At 36.5% G+C, this 21860-nt stretch overlaps 1 pseudogene; it reads left to right on the top strand.

Annotated features, from left to right (window-relative positions):
- Window positions 1-336: 336 nt before the first annotated feature.
- On the top strand, window positions 337-1560 carry LOC137234231 (uncharacterized; annotated as a pseudogene).
- Window positions 1561-21860: the final 20300 nt, after the last annotated feature.

Genomic DNA, 21860 nt, shown 5'->3' on the forward strand with positions numbered 1-21860 from the left:
AAAGATGATTTCACAACAAAGGTAAATTTTATAAAATTTGTAGAAAATGTTTATACATATATTAAATTATTGAATTTTAGTTAAGAGTTTATAGTTAAAATGGAGAGCGATATGGACGGGTTAACTTCCAATTGTACAACTTTCCTTCACCCAGTCGGTACCACGGAAGAAAAGAAGCGTGTGCGAAAACTAACAGAGAAATGGACAGCGGACCAAACTGAGAGGCTGGTCCAAGAAGTAGAGGTAAGGGACGGTACCTGGAATTTTCTGTCGCCTCAATACAGGGACAGGAATTTGAGGGAGGCTCAATGGCAAGATGTGGTGGATATCTTACAGATGTCGCGATCTGAGGTATCTGCCAAATGGAACAGCCTGCGCTGCTCTTTCCGCGTGAGTTCTTTTTTGCTTTATAAATATATATGTAATTGCTAAATCTAACATTTATAATAGGCGGCCTTTAACAGAAAACATAAGAGCAAAATGGACAAGGTGCGGTACGAGCAAATGCAGCAAATCCGCTATACAACTCCCTCAAGTTCCTGGAGCCGTCGCTGCAAATTGAGGCCAACACAACGTCCAATCTTCCAAGTGTAAGTATATATTTATAAATATACAGTGACTTATATATGTATGTAAATGTATACACATATATTTTTCATAACGATCGACATGATTTAAGGGGTCAGTGCTGTTTGCCAAAAAACGCTCAAGAATTTCTTGATCGTTTTCTTGCGAATAACATTTAGCTCTTTAACAAAAGAAATAAAATAATCAGGGGATTCGTTTATACGCTTATATTCGTCGTAAAGCACAAGTGGTGTTACTCGAATTTTCGTTGTTTTAGATAGGCATGGTACTGCGTATGGAAAAATATGCTCACTTTTACTTTCGCATTAACGGGGTACCTCCTAGCTCCCATAGCCACCCCATAAATAGCAGAACTAACTTGTGTTGCCAGTGCTTGTTGTTGTGTGTTGTAAAACTCGTATATGCATATCTAATTTTTCATACAAGTTTACATTACATTATACAAGCTTTTCGAGGCATATATAAGAAATGAAACGAATACCCTGAATATATTCTGCGAAAAAGCTATTTTTAACAGTTGTTCAAACAAATTATGAGATAGGGTGATTTTGAATTTGTTTTTGAAATAGGGTGATCCTCCACTCAGGTGCATTTTTTTTTTAATAATTAGCGGTTATTTAACATGTACCTATTGATTTATAGAAATGTCCATCGCAGCAGAGTTCACCTGCTTCCCAGGGTGACACAGACGGTTCTGAGGACTGCGATGACTCGATGTCAACACCGTCAACATCCCGAGGACCAGTGTCACGACGTCGCGCTAAAAAAGATGACGATGGTTTCTCCGAGGTGAGGGAACGAGCATTGGAGACAATGTCAACGGCCGCGAAAACTGATGCTTGGGATGACCTGGGAAATTTTGTAGCATCAAATGGTCGTGAATGGTCAACTGAACTCCCTCAACTGGGAAAGGAATTCAAGGCTGAGTTGTATGAGTTGGTATTAAAATACCAGAACAAATTTGCACGGTAATAGCAAAAGCAACAATATTGATAAAATGTTAATTTCTCTTTTTTTTAGCAAAGAATAATGCCGTCGTAATTTTTACAATTATTTATGTATTTTCAGATTTACATATGTATACATTCACTAGCCAGAATAAACATGCGTCCTATATTACAGGGAACCAAAGATAGGCTGAGACAAAATGGAAAATGTTAACATATTAATTTATGTGTATTTAATAATTTTCCTAAAAACTTTATTTTTTTTGTGTTGTATGAAAAAAATTGCTTAACACCCTCGACGAAAAAAAATTTCACTATATTTTAAATGAAAATATACAAAAATGTAGGTACATATGTTACGAATGAAACCATTTTAAGTTTTGTCCCAGTTTACTTCGGTTCACTGTATACAGTGTTCCACAAAAGTCTACTTAGATGCAACTAAATTTCTTTTCTCAAAATTTACATAACAATTTTCAGAATTTTTTCGAGTATGCAGTTTTGCAACCCATTCAATTCTAATACAATAATGTGTAACTTCCAAAGAAATTGAATGTTTCCTTGATTTTTGGCAATTTTTTTTCTGACGTCTTTGGGTTAAAAAACTAAAGATCGAAAAAAAAATTGTCAAAAATCAAGGAAGCGTGCGATCTGCTTGTAAGATACACATTATTATACAGGAATTGAATGGGCTACAAAACTTCATACTCGAAAAAATTCTGAAAATAGTTATGCAAATTTTGAAAATTCTGATGCAAATTTGGCGAATTTTAAGGAAATTTAAGTAGGAAATTTGTAAAATATACAATATACGTAGAGTTGTTCTCCTAAAGGTGTATTAACAGCGATCCTAATGAAATGTGTGTTTTTATTTTTATTTATTTCAAGCCAAATGAAATGTATCTTATTTAACTTAATATATACATACCTATTTACCACCCCTGTGAATAGCGTAAAAGTACAAAGCAAAGACTTAAACAGTACAAAATGTTATTTAAAAAAATGTATATTAAACTGACACCTTTATTGATGTTAATGACAAGCAAAGACTGAATTTTAAAAAAATGTTAGTACGCAAGCCATTTTTTGTTTGTTCAAAGACTTAAAAACTACAAAATGTTATTAAAAAATGTATATTAAACTGAACAGTTTTATTGAATTTAATAATAAGCAAAGACTGAATCAAAAAAAAATTTGAATACGCAAGCCATTTTTTTATTTGTACATATCGCTCGTTTCATAGAAAATTGATGTAATCCAAAATTTAAATTTTTTGAGATTTTATGATACCCCGAAACAGCCTGCTGGTGCGATTATACTCAGAGATTAGAATACTCCAAAGTTCAAAAATGCCGGTCATAGCTATCTTTGAATCTCATTTTTATAATGGAGCTTTATGAAAAAATAAAACGTTGTTTGCGTTTTCCCAAAAAATATAATTATAAATAATTTCTATCCTATTTTTTCAACTGTCAATAACTTAGTGAAAAATTGACCGATTCTCATGATTTTTTCTTTGAAATTTTCGCTATTACCTTTACTTTTATATAAATTTATAAGCAATTGCATATAGTTTAAAAAAAAATTTTTAGTATTTAGTAAAAACGTAGGACTTTTTTCAAAAATTAATTTCTCAAAAAGGGTTATTTCTTTTTTGTTTAAACTTTTTCTGTATCGAGTGAGCAGTTTATATTTAAACTTGGGTAAATATCCATCGGCCAAACTCGTTGTTTTCAAAATATGAATTTTTGAATATTAATCTTTTTTCCCATATATTAATGCATTACATATCAGCATACAAGGCGATCAATGCCAAATGCTTAAAATTAATTAAAATATCACATTTATTATTGAAAACAATCATTTGTTGTTATTTTTCAGAATTAAAGTGATTTTGTAACACGACATGGCAAAAGCTCTTGTGACGCTATTGGAGGTTTAGTGAAATATTTTGTCTCATACATACAATCTCAGTAGTAGAGTCGCGAGCAATGCCGAGCTTCAGCCCCTGCCCCGTCTTCTTCCCCCTCTTTGCCACCAGCAATTGTGTAGATCAGGGAAACAGACTCTTAGTCCCTGCTTTCCTTTGCACCGTTTGCCAGCACAGAATATATATGTTTGCGACATCCGCCCATTGCAGCTCTTGCCATGGACGGTGCCACTTTCCTACATGTTCTGGCCTCCGCGACGGCAACCCCCCCCCCCCCACCGGTTTCATTGCGCCATGTTGCCAGGACGCAAACCCATCTACACCGGGTATCCCAATGCTTACCCAGGGACGTCCAGTCCCAGGGCCACAACAGCAATTGCGTCACGGCCTCCCTCAACTCAGGTGTAGTCACCCGTCACTTACTCCCAGAGTGACGACGTCTCCCCTATGCACTTCAGAATTCTGCAGTTAAACTGTAATGGATTAACTGGGAAGATCACGGAGATAGTCGAGTTCATGAAGCGGCACAACATCTATGGTATTCAAACTTGCGGGCGGACAGTAGGGGTGAGAAGTTGGCGGATCAAATAGAAGAAACGACGTTCTGTACAATAAACGGAGACGCCCCCACACGTATGGTAGGAAGCTGTCACAGTTCGCTGGATATTTCAATCGTGAGCGCAGAACTCGTAAATAGCGACAACTGGCAGCCGATGGTAACATTGGCATCCGACCACCTGCCTATACTTATTTCGCTCGAGCGTACCGCAGAAAAACGCACTTTCCTAAACTTAAAAAAAGGAAAGTGGGACAAATTCAAATCCTTTACAGACAACCACTTTGCTGCCCTCCCTTTCCCGACTGATGCCCGCCAAGGGGAGCGTGCCTTCCGCAAGGTCATTGAATCCGCTTCAGCACGTTTCATTCCCGCCGGTAGAATTCTCGAAATTCGGCCCCACTTCCCGGCGGAGGCCGCAAAGTTATCGAGAGAACGTAACCTTATAAGACAGCTCGATCACGACGACCCCCAAATAAGGGACATAAACCAACACATCATATTGCTTGTGGATGAACACAAGCGGGCGGAATGGGAGGAGCACCTAAGAAGCTGTAACCTCTCTGCCGTGTGGGTAATCTTTGGTCCACCGTAAAGTCCCTATCGAATCCGTCCAAGCACAACGACAAATATTCCATCGCCTTTGGCGATAAAATGCTGTCGGATGCGAAAAATACGCGAACGCTTTTTGCCGACAATACATATTGCATTCTACGGTTGACAAAGTTAGACGGCAGGCCAACAGACGTGCACATAAACATAAATACAGCACGTCCCCAAGTACCATCACCGCCAAAGAGGTTGAGGATGCCATCGCTCATGCTAAACCATCCAAAGCAGTGGGTCCAGACGGCATAGCCATGCCGATGCTTAAAAGCCTAGGGAAACAGGGTTTCAAATATTTAGCACATGTCTTCAACCTGTCTCTTTCCACCTTTGTAATTCCGGAAAAATGGAAAATGTCGACGGTTGTCCCGCTACTAAGGCCTGGAAAACCAGCTAACATAGGAGAGTCATATCGCCCGATATCTCTGCTATCGCCAGTAGCCAAGACGCTTGAAGCCATTTTGCTCCCCTACTTCAAAGCAATTTTGCAGCTAGCCTGTCATCAGCATGGCTTCATGAAACTCCATAGCACCACCACCGCGCTAAATGCCATCAGCACCCAGGCAAATTGCGGTTTAAATCAAAACCCCCACCATAGAACAGTACTCGTTGCGCTAGATCTATCAAAAGCTTTTGATACAGCACGTTACTGCAAGACCTGGAAGGGTCTACCCTTCCCCATGTCTTAAAAGGTGGACCGAAAATTATCTGGGTGGTCGGCAGGCATCGGTTCAATTTAGAAATCAAACATCAAAACCAAGAAGAATTAAACAAGGGATGCCACAGGGTGATGTCCTATACGCCGATGACTGCACAATAATGGCCACAGGCCCAGGCCCACAGATCAATGAGCTTTGCAATAGAATAAACGACTACCTCCCTGATCTCTACAGTTTTTCGCCTCGTGAATCCTGGCGTTATCACCGACTAAATCCTCCGCGACCTTATTTACAACATGGACATCCCAAATGTCGACTATTTCGAACATCCACGTCGATGGCACTACGCTACCGACTGTCCTACACTCCAAAATTTTGCGTGTGACGTTTGATCAGGATCTACATTTTGGTGAGCATGCAGCCGCAATTGTGCCGAAAATCCAAAAGAATGTAACAGCTGATGGGCTGTCAAAAATATTTACTTAACGTTTGACATCAGTGGTGAAAACTGGATGTCAATCGACTGACACCAGAACTTGATGACAGTCTTTAGCACACACTACTATATTGACTTCATGCCAGTTTTTTATATGTAATGAAAACACATTTGACACCAAATCGCCATGGTGACAGTTAAGTCAGTATTTGAATCAGTGATTTTGACATAATGAAAACCAGCCTTAATAACATAAAAACATTAAAAGTGCAAGAAACTTTTTGAAACTTTATGAAAAAAAGCATAAAAAAAACTATGTAAATAAAGAGTACCAAGATCAGTAAGATCCATGGTTCTTAGCAAGTAGGTACAGCTTAGACATTTTGCAGTAAAGTAAATAGTTTACACCCACTTAAAGAGATTTCTCGATATCACGTCGATTTTCATTTTTATATAAATGTGCCATATGTTGTTGTATGGTGCGCAAGTGATGTGAAATTTTGGATATATATATGTTACTTTATTCTACCCAAGATAATAAGGTTATTGTTTCATCTGTCACTCTGCATCGTAATGGCATAAACTAATCGAGATAAAATGTATCAAAATGATCACGGGGAAAAAGAAATTGATTGAACCGGTGATGCAAACTTTACAGTTGGGTAGAAAACTTACTGTGGACAACTTTTTCTTTTCCAATTTTTACCATGAGAAGGTGTGTAATAATTTTTCTAAATTAACAAGTAAGGAAGGCTAAGTTCGGGGTGTAACCGAACATTACATACTCAGTTGAGAGCTGTGGAGACAAAGTAAGGGAAAATCACCATGTTGTAAAAAGAACCTAGGGTAACCCTGGAATGTGTTTGTATGACATGTGTATCAAATGGAAGGTATTAAAGAGTATTTTAAGAGGAAGTGGGCCATAGTTCTATAGATGGACGCCATTTAGGGATATCGCCATAAAGGTGAACCAGGCCTGACTCTAGAATTTGTTTGTACGATATGGGTATCAAATGAAATGTGTTAATGATAATTTTAAAAGGGAGTGGGCCTAAGCTCTATAGGTGGACGCCTTTTCGAGATATCGCCATAAAGGTGGACCAGGGGTGACTCTAGAATTTATTTTGTACGATATGGGTATCAAATGAAAGGTATTAATGAGTGTTTTAAAAGAGCGTGGGCCTAAGTTCTATAGATGGACGCCTTTTCGAAATATCGCCATAAAGATGGACCAGGGGTGACTCTAGAATTTGTTTGTACGATATGAGTACCAATTGAAAGGTGTTAATGAGTATTTTAAGAGGGCGTTGGCCTTAGTTCTATATGTCAACGCCTTTTCGAGATATCGCCATAAAGGTGGACAAGGGGTGACTCTAGAATTTGTTTGTACTATATGGGTATCAAATGAAAGGTGTTAATGAGTATTTTAAAAGGGAGGGGCCTTAGTTCTATAGGTGGACGCCTTTTCGGTATATCGTTATAAAAGTGGACCAGGTTTGACTCTAGAATGCGTTTGTACAATATGGGTATCAAATGAAAGGTGTTAATAAGTGTTTTAAAAGGGAGTGGATCTTAGTTCTATGGGTGGACGCCTTTTCGAGATATCGCCATAAAGGTCGACCAGGGGTGACTCTAGAATTTGTTTGTGCAATATTGGTATCAAATGAAATGTGTTAATGAGTATTTTAAAATTGCGTGGGCCTTAGTTCTATACGTGGACGCCTTTTCAAGGTATTGCCATAAAGGTGGACCAGAGGTGACTCTAGAATTTGTTTGTACGATATGGGTATCAAATGAAAGGTGTTAATGAGTATTTTAAAAGGGAGTGGGCCTTAGTTCTATAGGTGGATGCCTTTTCGAGATATCGCCATAAAGGTGGGCCAGGGGTGACTCTAGAATTTGTTTGTACGATATGGGTATCAAATGAAATGTGTTAATGATAATTTTAAAAGGGAGTGGGCCTAAGCTCTATAGGTGGACGCCTTTTCGAGATATCGCCATAAACGTGGACCAGGGGTGACTCTAGAATGCGTTTGTACAATATGAGTATCAAATGAAAGTTGTTAATGAGTATTTTAAAAGGGCGTGGGCCTTAGTTCTATAGGTGGACGCCTTTTCGAGATATCGCCATAAAGGTCGACCAGGGGTGACTCTAGAATTTGTTTGTGCAATATGGGTATCAAATGAAATGTGTTATTGAGTATTTTAAAATTGCGTGGGCCTTAGTTCTATAGGTGGACGCCTTTTCAAGGTATTGCCATAAAGGTGGACCAGAGGTGACTCTAGAATTTGTTTGTACGATATGGGTATCAAATGAAAGGTGTTAAAGAGTATTTTAAAAGGGAGTGGGCCTTAGTTCTATAGGTGGATGCCTTTTCGAGATATCGCCATAAAGGTGGGCCAGGGGTGACTCTAGAATTTTTTTGTACGATATGGGTATCAAATGAAAGGTGTTAATGAGTATTTGAAAAAAAAAGTGGGTCTTAGTTCTATATATGGACGCCTTTTCGAGATATCGCCATAAACGTGGACCAGGGGTGACTCTAGAATGTGTTTGTACGATATGGGTATCAAGTTAAAGGTATTAATGAGGGTTTTAAAAGGGAGTGGCCCTTAGTTGTGTGAAAGCGTTTTCGAGATATCGACCAAAATGTGGACCAGGGTGATCCAGAACATCATCTGTCGGGTACCGCTAGTTTATTTATATATGTAATACCACGAACAGTATTCCTTCCAAGATTCCAAGGGCTTTTGATTTCGCCCTGCAAAACTTTTTCATTTTCTTCTACTTACCAAGTTTTTTTCTAAAGTTATATTTTGCGTCAATAGACCAATACAATTACCACGTTTCATCCTTTTTTCGTATTTGGTATATAATTATGGCATTTTTTTCATTTTTCGTAATTTTCGATATCGAAAAAGTGGGCGTGGTCATAGTCGGATTTCGGCCATTTTTTACACCAATACAAAGTGAGTTCAGATAAGTACATGAACTGAGTTTAGTAAAGATATATCGATTTTTGCTCAAGTTATCGTGTTAACGGCCGAACGGAAGGACAGACGGTCGACTGTGTATAAAAACTGGGCGTGGCTTCAACCGATTTCGCCCTTTTTCACAGAAAACAGTTATCGTCCTAGAATCTAAGCCTCTACCAAATTTCACAAGGATTGGTAAATTTTTGTTCGACTTATGGCATTAAAAGTATCCTAGACAAATTAAATGAAAAAGGGCGGAGCCACGCCCATTTTGAAATTTTTTTTATTTTTGTATTTTGTTGCAACATATCATTACTGGAGTTGAATGTTGAAATCATTTACTTATATACTGTAAAGATATTAACTTTTCTTTTAAAATATGAATTTAAAAAATTTGTTTTTTAAAAAGTGGGCGTAGTCGTTCTCCGATTTTGCTAATTTTTATTAAGCAGACATATAGTAATAAGAGTAACGTTTCTGCCAAATTTCATCATGATATCTTCAACGACTGCGAAATTACAGCTTGCAAAACTTCTAAATTACCTTCTTTTAAAAGTGGGCGGTGCCACGCCCATTGTCCAAAATTATACTAGTTTTCTATTCTGCGTCATAAGTTCAATTCACCTACCAAGTTTAATTGCTTAATCCGTATTTGGTAATGAATTATCGCACTTTTTCGATTTTTCGAAATTTTCGATATCGAAAAAGTGGGCGTGTTATTGTCCGATATCGTTCATTTTAAATAGCGATCTGAGATGGGTGCCCAGGAACTTACATACCAAATTTCATCAAGATAACTCAAAATTTACTCAAGTTATCGTGTTAACGGACAGACGGACGGACGGAAGGACGGATATGGCTCAATCGAATTTTTTTTCGATACTGATGATTTTGATATATGGAAGTTTATATCTATCTCGATTCCTTTATACCTGTACAACCAACCGTTATCCAATCAAAGTTAATATACTCTGTGAGCTCTGCTCAACTGAGTATAAAAAATGCTTCTGCTTACTGAAAGAGTCTATAGCATTTGTGAAAGCAACATTTTATTCAACCGTTATTTTGCAAAATTAAGGTTCAAATACAAAATTTATGATTTTTATGTATAGAGCGGGGTGTCTGGGGTTCAGAGCTGTAAAATCTTACGTTTGCGATTTGTATTATTTGGGTGGTTTTTCACTTTGTCTATGACAATTTCCAAAATAATGTTGATAAGCATTTCTTTTCCATTAAGCTTTATTTTTTTAAAGCTGTGAGAGCGAATTTCAAGGGCTCCTTCGAAAGAGCGAGCAAAATTTGTTAAAAAACTTAACAAAATAAATCAATGAATATGCTTCGAGGGTTAATTCAATATGCCCAAGTGAAAAAATCACTATATCAGCAACTCCAAAAAAAATTTAATATGAAAGACAGGAATGTTCAACTTGCCGGAATGATACTTTTTTTCAATATAACTCGACATTTTTAAAATTGTCATGCTTAATGCTCTTGAGCAAGTTGTTTTAACTCTTCTCACGCTAATTATCTTCATAACAACTTCTTCAACCAATTTTTAAAACTAAGCTTTCATAAAATGGAAATTAAAATTTTTTCGTACTATTTTAGGTACTATTTACGCATTTTGGTAGCAATTTATTGGTATTGAATGCATGACTTCACACACCAAAAATGTGAAATCACCTGAGTGCACTTATTGATTTCAGTACATTTATTTCTGCAGTCTGATTTAGCATTCTTTTCAACTGCATGCGGTGCTGAATGAAATCGTTATTTCTGCATGATTGTAGAATTAAAAAAATGAAAGCATAATTCTCGTATGAAGAAAAAATTGTGAATTACTGATTGTAGAAAAGCTCTAATTTCAAAAAGCAAATGATTTCATTCTTCACCAGCTCTGGGAAATAATATGTACAAATTGCGTGACATAATTAATGGCAAAGTAGGCCGGTATCATGGAAAAGATATAAAGTAATGCAAGTGTTAAGCGAAATCTTGGCAAATAACTTCCCATAAAAACGCATTGAGTGAAGGCTGCAGATATATTTTGATAACTCCTATCTAACCATCTTCTTTTAAAATAACGCCACCTTTTTCGTGTCTATATAAGGCACAAATATTCCAATATCTCTCTCTTTTGCTGGATAAAGTTTGCCTTAAACAGATATACTCGCGCCATGAACCTAGTACCGACCAAGAGTTAAAAATCGTTCGGATGTAAATTCCGCAAGGAAGGCGAAAAGTTTTAATGTTTGCTAATCCTTCCTAGAGGGACAATATTTCGGTTTTTTTTTTGTCGAAAAGTTAAACGCGTAAAACCGCAATCTAAATATAACCATAAAAATTTAGAGGTGAATAAATTTCCGGATTGGGACTGGCAATGAAAACAAGGATTGGGGCGACATCATCATCAACTTCACCATGGAAAACTCTCAGGCTTGGTTGGAGTAACGAAATTTTTAGTGATATCATAATTGCAAAAGTGCATCGTACTTAAACCTTTATTTTAAGGAAAAAATAGCATATACGTAAGTAAATGCAGTCAAGAGTCGGGAGAAATCGAGAAATTCCAAGTTCCTCTAAACTTCCGGTACGCACTTAGTTTTGTCGCGAAAGGAACGGAGTATAGTCATAATATTCTGAAAATTACAAAACCGGAAAAAATAATAGAAAAATTGAAGTTAAACAAATTTCAAAATATAGAATGTTCAGAGGAAAAAAAAACACGGAAAAAGCAATTTTTAACATAAAAATATGTAAAAATTAAATCTTTCGCATAAAGTTATAAATATACGAATATGTATACTACTTTTGTAAAATAATTTGAAGAAACAAGTACATATATACTTAATATGAAAGAGAGAGAAAAGTATAATGTAGGTGACATAATTTTATTAAATTAATGCGTATCAAAGTTTTCAATGAATTTCCCTTGAATTCAACAAGGAAAATTATAATCTTTTTGAGTTTCATGGTTCATGAAAATTAAAGTAAAATTCGAAAAATAATATAGTTTATTATAATTAAAATTTCAAGATAGAAAAGGAGAGAGTGATATTTTTTAAGTGCTTGGAGAGAGAGTTTCCAATGTCTTATTGGTGTTCCAATAAGAACAAGAAAACAAAAATCTAATTGCAACTCGAAGGAATCGCAATATCGAATTTTAATTAGAATATTTACATATGTGCTAAAGTACCATTTTTCAGCAAAGCAGACGCATAGTAGAAGGCCTTCATCGAGTTCCTGCCACATCAATGCCTTGTAACAAAACCTTGCCTCTGGGTCCCTGCAGATTTGGTCGGTGATAGTGTCTAAGCACGAGAGACGAAATATATTTGTTATATTTAGAGCAAAGCTCATCTATGGAAGGGCCAGAATCTGTTGCCATTACCATGCAATCGTTGACGGAAAACAATAGTAACTCCTTCTGGTGGGCAAGGGAGCTTCCAGATACACAAATTAAGAAAAAGTTTTGATAGGAGACCACCCTGAGGTTCACCTTGTTTAATTCTTCTTGGACCGATCCAAGGCCATCGTTCAAAAAGTTGCCCTCCACCTTTTGAGATAAAGTGAAAATTGGAACCTTCCAAGTCAAACAGGTAATTTATTAGAGTGTTAATGGCTCTTAGCGATTTGACAGGGCTATGCGATTTTCGGAAGCCATGGTAATGTTTAGAAAACTTCAGGTTTGTAGTGAAAGTAGGAAGAAGATCGGTTTTGATGTCTGCTCAGCTCATAATCAAATTTTTATAGTTTCAAACCTTTTTTTTTTTGTTTTGCATATGTACATACATTTTTTTATTTAACTACCGTGTTAATGATCATTAAGTATGATCATTAGATCGTAATAGAAATGAGAGAATCGACGAAACGAGTTGGTATTAGAAATGTCTTTAGATTCTTTGATATTAATATTTACTAATACTGAATTCTTAAAATACATTCAAGAACGCGGAAACTTCAATCAAATACCTTACATTTGATTTAATATGATTCATTTCGCTGTCTTAATAATATTTCACCTTTTTAAATAGCACGCGCTCTTTAGTAAATTTGTAAGATTCCTGTTTGTATATTGTTCCGATTTCATAACGGTCCCCGTATGTACAAAGAAATTTGATACGGAAATAAAACATTTATATGTTAAAATACCTTTTGTTTCCAGCTAATGAGACTATTTTGGATATAAATAAAATGGATTGTTAATTGTTTGTTTCTTCTAATGGTCTGAAATCAATTGCTGTTGTTATTATATTGGGATTTCTCGCTAACATCTGAGAATTCATGGAGGGTGGGTTAAGCGCGGTAAGTTATAGGCAGTAGAACCGCGAGGCAAAGGCAGTGTTGTGTTACTTTTGATAACATTTTACTCGATGGTCATTTAAAGTGTTTGAAATTATTCCTTCACAACCCTTACGTGTGCGTATAAATTTTTCTTGTTAGGCCTTGGGGTTGTCTCATCTGATGGTTTGGTTGGTTTGTCTAACGAATCCACATAAGTGGCTGAAGCCCCGGGACAGCTAGATGCACACGGGCAGACACCACCCAATTTCTTCTCGCCATCAGGTAAACTTGGTACAACTTTTAAACAATTGTCAGCCCATAGTTAGTGTACTAGTAAGGTTGCATAACAGAAAATGGCGCCCAACGTGTGGGCCCCGACGTAGAAGAAAATCAGAAATAATAATAATTTAAATAACTTTACTTAGGGGTTTCACAAATAAAGACGTTTGTCCTCTAGGAAATTTTTTTTGTAAACATAATATTAATTTTTGTAGAAACGGTCTCTAAACCAGTGGTATTTGGAATTTAGTTTAAAACGATAGGATATATACGCGTCGTACTAACCATAGCAGTAGTTTTGAAAAGAAAAAAAAAATCTGCAAATAAAACTGACATATTTTTCGCCATTCACAAGCAATTTTACGATCTGCAATTGTCACAGTGATACCTTCATTTTTTAAAACGGTTGAATAAAAAACCCACACAACTATGTTTACGACATGCAAATGCATCACAGTGATGCCTTGGTTTTAAAAGTGTTGTAAAAACGCTAATTTCTAATAATTTTTTTTAATTTCTCTGTAACGGAAACTTTGAGCTTATTTTCACCGGTTTCTAGAAGTCTGATTAATTTGAAACTTTGCATGCTTATCAAGGACCGATGACAATGTATTAATGTGATGGTGTGGTGACATAAGGTCAACGGCCATAAGGTCAATTGGCCTTATTACCACATAGCCATTTAGCTGATTTTTTCATGCAATGTGCAAAACCGGCGATTTTTTGAAATGTTTGTATGGTGAACCCCCAGGGGGTTCCAGGGGGTGTGCCACTGGCATCGGTGGGTCGGGCCTCCAAAGTTAGTGAGGGTCGGTCATACATTTGGAATCGATTGGAGCACACTAAATGGGTCAAAGTGGGATTTTTCAATATTTGCCCCTACCCAAAAGTTCGACCCAAATTGGGGGACATCAGAATTCGTTCTAGAGGTATGGTTCCTTCGGCAAAGTTTCTTATTTTGATCCCTCGAATACGATTTTCACAGAGCAATGAGCGATTTTTATATCGGCCCGCCCTAATACATACATATATATAATTTGCGTTTCTTTACCGAAAAAAATTTTTTTTTGGTATTTCGAATTTTAATTTACCAAAAACATTTTTTTTTGGATTTTGCATAAAGACGAGTAGGTACTTGAGTTTGGTTATTTGAAAGTTACCGAAAATAATTTTTTTTGTATTTCTATTTAAATGCATATACATATCCATACATAAATATCCATACATTTAAAGATTTTTTTTTACCCACTTTTGATTATTATTCTTATTATACACACTATGGCTATGCGTCACAGCAATGAGTACGTACCACCGGTACAAAGCCCAAATAAATTTTTTTCAGTTTGTCGCGAAACTTACACTTTGATTTCAGATGCCATACGTACCCTTTGCAACCACACATTTCACCGGACTTGTCTTTTTAACTGGCTCAAGAAAAATTCATCTTATCCAGAACGTAGAGCACAATGTAGCTCTTAAGATCTTCCGCCAAAGCCATTTACTATGTCTACCCGCTCTAAGCCTAACCCCATAAGTATTCCCAAAGAGCAGCGGAGGCACTCCATATCACTTAACGCACAACCCCCTCAGCAATTGGCATTGTGGAAACACAAGGAGCTCCAGGAAATGATAGCCCACAACAAGTACAACACGAAGCTGTAGGCACAAATGCAACTACTAGTTTCCCAAATTCGCAGACTGAAGAAAACAGAATTCGTAACTTAGTTAGTGCTGTGGCCTCCGCAAGACAAGCGAAGTTATTAGAAGATTTTGAATCCCGATTTTTACAGCTAGAACAACGTTTAGATCAATCGGTTAACAATATTATATCGCGATTGCAAAACGTTAACTTGCAGCCTCTTCAAAATAATGATTTACCCCCATTGATTGACTGGCCACAAGAACAGCCAGATTTTCAGCGTCCTTCAGCACAGGCCAACGCGCATGCAAACGATTATAGACACTCTAATATAGGTTTTCCTCGCGGTAGTGATATATCCCATGTGAAGAACTCTGACAAAATTGCAAACATTATCTCCAACTGGGACATAAAATTTGATGGTTCTATTCGATTATCAGTCGAAAATTTTATCTACAGGGTCGAACCTGAGGTTATTGACACCCTTGCAGGAAATTTTACGTTGCTTTGCGAGCATGTGCAAAGTGTTTTCACAAATGAGGCCAAAGATTGGTACTGGCGATATAGGCGCTCAGTAGACCGTGTCTTTTGGCTTAATCTTTGCCAAGCGTTGCGTACACATTTCGCACAGCACCGTACAAATACCGATATCAAGGAGACAATACGTATGCGTAAGCAAGGTATGTCTGAATTTTTCGATGAATATTGGAATGCCATTTTGATAATAGCAGAAAATTTAAATACACCGATTCCGGAACAGAACTTGTAGAAATACTACAAAGAGGGGTAAGGCCGCGTTTGCGGCAACAGCTTTTATGTGTTTCAATCCCCTCTGTAGCTAAATTGCGCGAATTATGTATCAAACATGAAAGCTTATTACAAGAAATTTCCAGGCAATCTTCTTCTAATAATGCTGCCTCGCCCACTACATTTCGCAATTCAGCTATTCGTAAGCAAGTTAGCGAAGTCGAACTAAACGACGAAATAGAGAAAGAAGAGACTTAAGAAGATGCTATTGAAGTCGACGAGGTAGCACGTCGTATGAGCAATACTAAACTGATGTGTTGGAATTGTCGCAAAGAAGGGCATCGTTACCTTGACTACGTAGCGGAACGAGCCATATTTTGTTATTGTTGTGGTAGCGTTGGTGTATACAAGCCAACTTGTACGAAATGCAGTTCGGGAAACGGGCTAGCGAGCGGGGAGTCGAAACTAGTTCCTCGCAAGAAATAAATAAAACAATACTTGAAAGTAACAACAACAATACAACACATTTTTACAAACCCGAATTACGACATGTATTGCCTTAACAAGATCGGTTGATATTTTATGAAGAAAAAAGAATGGAAATTCTTGGAAATATAGAAAAGATAATACCGCGCAAATCTCGGTCTGCAAAACGTTTAAATACATTTTGGAAAAATATAAAAACAGGTAGAAAGAATTTAAGTAACTTGATATGTCCACTGAATAAGCATTCGTCTGATTTACGGCCTTATGCCGAAATACAGCTAAAAGACTTCAGCGAAACGCATTTAGCTTTGCTCGATAGCGGAGCACAAGTATCCTGTAAAAGTAATAATTTAGCAAAAAAGATATGTGCTGAAAGAAATATTAGCACAAAACATTGTTCGTCGATACGAACTGCTGATGGCAATGACCAATTTGTATTTGGTACATTTCACCTCGATGTTACCCACAAAGGCAAAACTGAACGTTTACTTTTATATATAGTTCCTAGTTTGAAACAAAACTTGATTTTAGGCATTGACTTCTGGATATCTTTTGAGATAGCACCACATTTAATAAGCCAAATTAATTGTGAAAGTACAGAATCGAAAAGTAGCGATAATTTAAATAATATACACACCTTGACATCTGAGCAACAAAAGCGATTGAAAGTCATTAAAGATTTATTTCCATCGTATGCCAAGGAAGGCCTTGGAAAAACCAATTTGGTTGAACACGTCATCGATATAGAGCCAAACGTCCGTCCGTTGAAACAGCGAAACTTTCATATTTCCCCTACCATAGAAAAGTTAGTCCACAGGGAAATAGATGAAATTTTGGAGTTAGGGATAATTGAGGAATCACCCAACAGTCCGTGAGTCCATTCGTTTTAGTCCGTAAAGGTGAAAAAGTTCGTCTGTATTTGGATTCACGTAAAGTAAACAGCGTTACTATTAAAGATGCTTACCCTTTACCCCATATAGACGGGATACTCAGTCGCTTACCAAAAGCTGGGTTTATTTCTTCGCTCGGTTTAAGGCGAGCATTCTGGCAGACCCCCTTTTCGGAGAAATGCAGAGATTTAACGTGATTCACGGTGCCAAACCGTCGTCTGTATAGATATCGCGTAATGCTTTTCGGATTATGCAACGCCCCTCAGGCATTATGTATACTCATGGATCGCGTGATTCCATCGAATTTAAGAGAAAATGTGTTCGTGTATCTCGATGATTTACTTATCATCTCGGAGAGTTTTGATGCTCATATGAAAACATTGTCGGAAGTTGCATATCATTTACGGAACGCAGGATTGACAATAAATATAGAGAAAAGTAAATTTTGTATGCGAGAGGTTAAATACTTAGAATATATTGTGGGAAACGGTACACTACGTACGGATCCGGATAAGATAACAGCGATAACACAATATCCTCAACCAAACACTGTTAAGCGTTTACGCAGATTTCTTGGCGTGGTTGGTTGGTATAGACGCTTTATTCCAAACTTCGCTGCAGTAACTGTGCCCCTGACAAATTTGCTGAAAAAGTCTAAGGCGTTCAAATGAACTGAAGATGCACAAACTTCGTTTGTTTAACTCAAAACTCTGCTATCGTCAGCACCCATTTTGGCAAATACCAAGTACAATAAACCTTTTCTTATACAATGCGATGCAAGCAAACTAGGCGTTGGAGCAGTTTTATCCCAAGGGAAAGGCTCTGGAGTGGAAGTACCCGTCGCGTAGTTTTCGCAAAAATTAAATCGCGCTCAAAGCACCTATAGTGTGACGGAACTTTAGTGCCTAGCAGCTATCCTTAGCTTTAAAAAGTTCTGTTCATACGTCGAAGGTCAAGATTTTACCATAGTGACTGACCATGCTAGTTTGCAGTGGCTAATGAAACAAAAAGATTTAAGTGGCAGGTTAGCACGATGGTCACTCAAGTTACAGGGTTATCGATTTAAATTCGAACATAGCCGTAGTTACCAAAATATTGTTCCTGATGCGTTATCGGTGTTCCCAATAATTAATTTAGATTCAGAAGCCTTCAAGTGAGAGGAATATAATAAATTAAAACATAAAATTCCGGTAGCTCAGAGTAGTTTACCAGATCTACAGGTTAAAGACGAAAAAGTGTATAAGCGAACAGAATATGCCAACGGAAATGAAGATAGGGAAGTCATGTGTTGGAAACTGTGGATTCCAAAAGGTTTAATCCAGGATACAATAGCAAAAGCTCATTGTCCTCCAAACAAGAGCAACGCTGGGATGGGAAAAACTTTGGAACGACTTCGTTTAAATCTTTACTGGCCGTCCATGGTGAACGATGTTAAAACTTTCATTTCACGATGTGATACCTGTCAGCAGAGTAAATCCACAAACATAGTTCTTCGTCCACCCATGACAGCTAGTTTTCATTCCTAACGCCTTTTCAAAGGTTATATATCGATCTTCAAGATCCTTATCCCCGACCGAAGCAAAGAAATGTCGGTATACAGATAGTCCTCGCCCACTAAACCAAATTTCCTTTTCTCAAACCGATAAAAAAGTTGACTGCTACTCCCATTTGCGATTCCCTAAACGAACAAATTTTCTCTATTTTTGGCACACCCGAATTCATTGTGTCTGACAACTGAAATGAATTTAAATCCGTCCAATTTAACAACTGCCTGTCGTCAAGGGGTATGAAACATTCCTTTAGAGCATTCTATAGTCCACAAGCTAACGCGAGCGGGAGGGTTAATCGCTCCGTTATAGCTGGTATAAGATCATATCTCTAAACTGATCAAACCAACTGGGACAAACATCTTCAATTAATAGCTGAAGCTCTTCGGTCATCGTACTACCAAACTATAGTCTGTACGCCATACTACGCACTGTTTGGCCAGCAGATGGTAAGTCATGCGGACGACTACAATTTGCTGCGTACGCTCGAGTCTTTGGGAGGGGATGTTGTAATAGCCAGTATAGATAAGCTCCGACTCGTGCGTACTGACCTGGCCAGAAATATACAGAGTGAATTTGAAAAATCAGCCCAGCGCTACAATCTGCGTAGCAGATTAAAGAAGTTCAAAGTAGGTGACGAAGTATATCGTCGCAACTTTGTTCAAAGTAACATCTTCAAGAAATTCAATGCCAAACTCGCACTAGTTTTTATCAAATTTTCAGTTCTTGCCACAAAAGGATATAATATGTACAAATTGCGTGACATAATTAATGGAAAAGTAGGTTGGTATCATGGAAAAGATATAAAGTAATGCAAGGGTTAAGCTAAATCTTGGCAAATAACTTCCCATAAAAACGCATTTAGTGAAGGCTGCAGATATATTTTGATAACTCCTATCTAACCATCCTCTTCTAAAATAACGCCACCTTTTTCGTGTCTATATAAGGTACACATTTTCCAATATCGCTCTCTTTTGCTGGATAAAGTTTGCCTTAAACAGATAAACTCCCGCCATGAACCTAGTACCGACCAAAAGTTAAAAATCGTTCGGATGTAAATTCCGCAAGGAAGGCAAAAAGTTTTAATGTTTGCTAATCCTTCCTAGAGGGACAATATTTTGGTTTTCTTTTTGTCGAAAAGTTAAACGCGTAAAACCGCAATCTAAATATAACCATAAAAGTTTAGAGGTGAATCAATGTCCGGATAAGGACTCGCAATGAAAATAAGGATTGGGGCTACATCATCAACTTCACCATGGAAAACTCTCAGGCTTGGTTGGAGTAACGAAATTTTTAGTGATATCATAATTGCATAAGTGCATCATACTTAAACCTTTATTTTAAGGAAAAAAGGCATATACGTAAGTAAATGCAGTCAAGAGTCGCGAGAAATCGAGAAACTCCAAGTTCCTTTTAACTTCCAGTACGCACTTAGTTTTGTAGTCATAATATTCTAAAAATTACAAAGTTTTCTAGGTGAAAATAGGAAAAAATAATAGAAAAAAATTAAAGAAAAAAAAAACTTTTTTAAAAATAAGCTTTTATTATTGGTTAATAAAATTAACTAAAAAGTAAACAATAAATTGACTCTAAAGAAATATAACACTTTATAAGTTCATTGTAAGCTTTGACGATAATTAGGCTTTTTCTTCTGCGACAAAAGAATTCTATATTGTACATAATTATATATTTTTAATATTAAAACTTTACACCTAAATTATTAAACCTTACAGTTTATATCACAGTTCTAATTGTTCTAATAAAAAACGTGTTGAATTTTGATGGTATAAATAAGAACATTTAGGATCTCCTTTTCTTGCTATCGCAATGTAACACGCTTTTATTAGAACAATAAGGACTGTGATATAAACTGTAAGGTTTAATAATTTAGGTGTAAAGTTTTAATGTTAAAAATATATAATTATGTACAATATAGAATTCTTTTGTCGCAGACGAAAAAGCCTAATTATCGTCAAAGCTTACAATGAACTTATAAAGTGTTATATTTCTTTAGAGTCAATTTATTGTTTACTTTTTAGTTAATTTTATTAACCAATAATAAAAGCTTATTTTTAAAAAAGTTTTTTTTTCTTTAATTTTATTTTTTACTTTTTAGTTCGTTTTATTAACAAGTAATAGAAGCTTGTTCTTAGAAAAGCCTTTTTCTTAAATTTAATTTAAATAGGAATTTTTTTAAATTTTTAGTAGGCTAAAATATTGTTTAAATTAGTTACGTAATCTTTACTTAGTTATTTGTAACGTTTCTCATTCTATCCATTTCTTTTAATGCATCAACTTACTTTTTAGTTAATTTTATTAACCAATAATAAAAGCTTATTTTTAAAAAAGTTTTTTTCTTTAATTTTATTTCTTTCTTTAATTTTATTATATCATAATCCGAATATATTGGGGCATATTCATAATCGAAATAAAATGTGACTAAGTTAGTTGAAGCATTTTTGACAGAGAGCACATATAAAATTGTGTCAAACAGTGTTAAATAACTTAACTTTGCCTATGCCGCGTTCTGTTTACAACTACTTATTGCAGATCTCTCATCTGTGGGTTAAATCTGTTTTAAAATAAAATTCCTACTTTCGCTTAGCTAAAATTCCATCGCCAAAAATCTGTAAAACAAAATCAAGTGCGCAGAAAAGTATGCAACACTTACCGATAACAGCCTAACGGCGTTAGCGTTCGTTGTATCACAGAATTTTTACACTTTGAAAATGACGGCTGTTGTTTGCGAGGTTGCATTCCTTTGAGTCTTCGTTTTCACCATCTGGATTAACAAAGTCATGAGCCTGGACATTCGTGCAATTTTAGTGATGTAAATTGCATGGCGCCAGCGCCAATGCGGTGCCAGCTCAATGGTAGCTCATTGACGAAATGACTCCAATAGAATTTTTGACGCTACTTAGTAGTGAGTGCGTAGTACATTTCACTTGCACTATTGAGTTAAACGAATTTTGTTTGTCAGGCACGAGTTTGGTGTTATTGGCGCTACTGACAATGATGACACTGAGCTGATGGCGGTAGCGCTGGTAGTTCAGCTTTTGAATCAGAGAAAGAATTGATGACCAGCGCAAATTATTATGGCTTTGGCCGTTTAAATTATTATGTTGTATTTGCACCAAATAAATGCTGCGGACATAATAACCGGAGTCATTTTTGAGTTGTATATTTTAAATTTAATGGAAATTAATATGGGTGTGTTTGAGCGGCCAAATAATAACATTAGTATTGCTAAAGTGCTGCTAAGTTGATGGAATGTCGCTAATTTCCTAGCG

The sequence above is a fragment of the Eurosta solidaginis genome, chromosome X (genome assembly GCF_040869045.1).
Source record: "Eurosta solidaginis isolate ZX-2024a chromosome X, ASM4086904v1, whole genome shotgun sequence".
Taxonomy (NCBI): Eukaryota; Metazoa; Arthropoda; class Insecta; order Diptera; family Tephritidae; genus Eurosta; species Eurosta solidaginis.